This window comes from Solanum pennellii, chromosome 11 (genome assembly GCF_001406875.1).
Source record: "Solanum pennellii chromosome 11, SPENNV200".
NCBI classification, from domain to species: Eukaryota; Viridiplantae; Streptophyta; class Magnoliopsida; order Solanales; family Solanaceae; genus Solanum; species Solanum pennellii.
Genome location: NC_028647.1, coordinates 4,302,315 through 4,305,280, shown reverse-complemented (window position 1 = coordinate 4,305,280; position 2,966 = coordinate 4,302,315). Strand labels below are relative to the sequence as shown.

Below are 2,966 nucleotides of genomic sequence, written 5' to 3'. Positions count from 1 at the left end.
ATGGTGGTCTCGTATCAATGGTGTGACGGGCATTGGTACGAGTACCGGTGTTATAAAAAGGAAAATTTCTATTATAGAATGTGGATTGAAATTTGAGAATGCCAAAGCATATGGGCATTAACTGATATATTATTGACTTGAATTCCTTGTGTGATTGTGTTTTATTTATTTCACCCGTATAGTTGTGAAAATCGAGGGGGTTATGTATTATATTCATATTGATTGATTGAGATGCATCATCATTCCCTATATTGAAATAATATTGTGCACGTGCATAGACATGAGATTGAGTATAAGTTGGGCACGTTTGCTATTCAGGTATTAATAATTATGTGTAAAACAATTTCTCCCTATTTATTCCATGCATGTGATTAGTGAATATCTCAACATATAAATACAACGATAACAATATATTCAGTAATCAATTTAATCTTATATGAAAAGAATAAGGTGTAATACGCAGACCTTAACTGTAGTTGTGTGAGGTGCTGAAGAGGATAATTATTTATGATATATCCAAGACTTTTCCGAAACATGATTTGAAAATATTTATTAATCGTTGAGATGTGTGACCAATGTGATATTAGAACTCCCTTGACAAGCGTAAAGGTGGATGTACGATTCGAGTTATGAATTTGACAAAACTAAGTAACTGTTTAATTTGATTTAAATCTTGTATTTGTCACGAAATAATGTGTTTAATGTATAAATTATTAAGTTAGAATATCGTTACTTCAAACTACTAAAATCTTACATCCATAAACGTCAAATCATGAACTTACCACTTCATATAAGGGTTTTGATTCTCTTCAAGAGGCAAACACGCAAAAAAATTATAATAGTGTTCTGTTATTCGAATTCGTATAATACTTCTGTCTACTTTAATAGCACTTAAAGTGTGTGACTATCTTCATCATCGAATAACATAAGCTAAGCTGTTACTCCCCCGGTTAATTTCACTTGTCCAGTTTGGACTTTCTATACCCTAATAAACAATAATCAACATTGATCCATATTAATTGGTGTTTAGACATCGGTCTGAGATATGATTTGATGTTTAGAGTAAAATAGGAAGAAAATAAGATTTTTTTTATATGTTAAAAGTGACAAGTAAAAGTGATTTTTGCTTTAAACTAGTGGACAAATAAAAATGTGTGGAAGGAGTATATATTAAACCTATTTTATTAGCATAATACATAAATATGTCCTTTGATTTGGGTATGCATAAGTAGACACTTAAACTTGTATAAAGCTAAACGAATAGACACGTGTCCTATTTGGCATAGTACATTACAATTTTACGTCCTACATGATGTCGTGTGCATATTATGCCACATAGGACTCACATGTCTACTTGCTCAATTTTACACAAGTTAAAGTATCGTCTACTTGTATACACCCAAAGATGGAAGGTACTTAAATGTGAAACAAAGCCAAATTAAAGGACTTATTTATGTGTTCCGTCGTTTATTTACTTAACTAATCATGTTTTCAACAAAAAATCTCTGTCTTGATTGTTGAGAAAATAATCACAAAGTTTTAAAAAAACAAATTAAGTTTTTCAAATTTGTGATATTAAATATATAAAAGACGGTATATTTTTTAAACAGATTAAAATAGAAATATATATGACACGTAAATTAAGATTAAGGAGGTATAACTCTTCTGCTAGAGCAATATAAAAATGGACAACCCCATAACCTAACTTTGTCCTTTTGTTTATTTATTTAATTCCTTAAAATTATACACAATTTTATTTGATGCAGGTTACACAACTCAAATGTGGAGGAATAATTGTGGGTTGCACATTAGATCATAGAGTTGCTGATGCATACTCAGCCAACTTGTTTCTTGTGTCATGGTCTGAATTAGCTCAATCCAAGCCACTCTCTCAACTCTCATCGTTTCGACGATCATCCCTTTTTCCTCGACATCCTGGTTACTATGATGACTCGATCGATGACTTATATGTACCACTCTCAACCCTACCACCCATGAAATCCGAAATCCTTAACCCTAATGATCAAGTGATTAGTAGAATTTACTATGTCACAAGTGACTAAATTGAGTACCTTCAATCACTAGCCAATTGTCATGATGACCAAAAAGGCACGCCCCAGAGGTCTAAACTTGAATCATTCAGCGCTTTCCTGTGGAAAACTATTGCATGTGGAATTAATAAAGAAACTTAGGGGTTTCAACAATTTTAGGTTTGGTATTGTGGTGGATGGTCGGACTCGATTGATCACAAATAATGTGGATAAGTCGCTAAAAGGGTATTTTGGTAATGTTCTCTCCATCCCATTTGGAGAGAAAAAGTTGAGGAGGTAAAAGAAAAATTGTTAAATTGGGTGGCAAATGTAATCCATGAATTTCTTGATATCGCGAAAACACAAGAGCATTTTCTTGGATTGATAGATTGGGTTGAGGCTCCTCAACCTGAACCATCCATGGAAAAAATATATACGATGAATGGTGATGGACCCGCGGTGGTAGTGTCATCGGGGCAACATTTCCCTGCGAAAAAGATAAACTTCGGATGGGGTGAACCAGTGTTCTGGTCTTACCATTTTCCGCGGGCCGGAAAAGCGGGATATGTGATGCCAATGCCAAGCCCTAAAGGAAATGGAGATTGGATTGTGTATATGCATCTCTTGAAATGGCAAATCGAACTTATTGAGGCTTCTCCATACCACGTGTTCAAACCAGTGACCGCAAATTATCTCAATTTAATTTGACTATAGTCCGGTTTTAGTCATTGAGTCAGATCCATCTTATCCTATATCTAAGTAGATTTAACACTTTTTTCTTGTTTTATTTATTGTCCCATGAATATGTTATTTATAATTTGGACATGTATGTAACATATGTAGTTCTTCATTTTCTTACTGGTTGACAATATCAGTAGCTTTGACTTAAATTGTGTATTATATTTATTTTTTTTAAAAAAAACTATACATATAAAT

The 2,966-nt window shown here is 33.1% G+C and overlaps 1 pseudogene; it reads left to right on the top strand.

Annotated features, from left to right (window-relative positions):
• The first annotated feature begins 1,760 nt into the window (after window positions 1-1,760).
• LOC107003576 lies at window positions 1,761-2,748 on the top strand (annotated as a pseudogene).
• The last annotated feature ends 218 nt before the right edge of the window (window positions 2,749-2,966 follow it).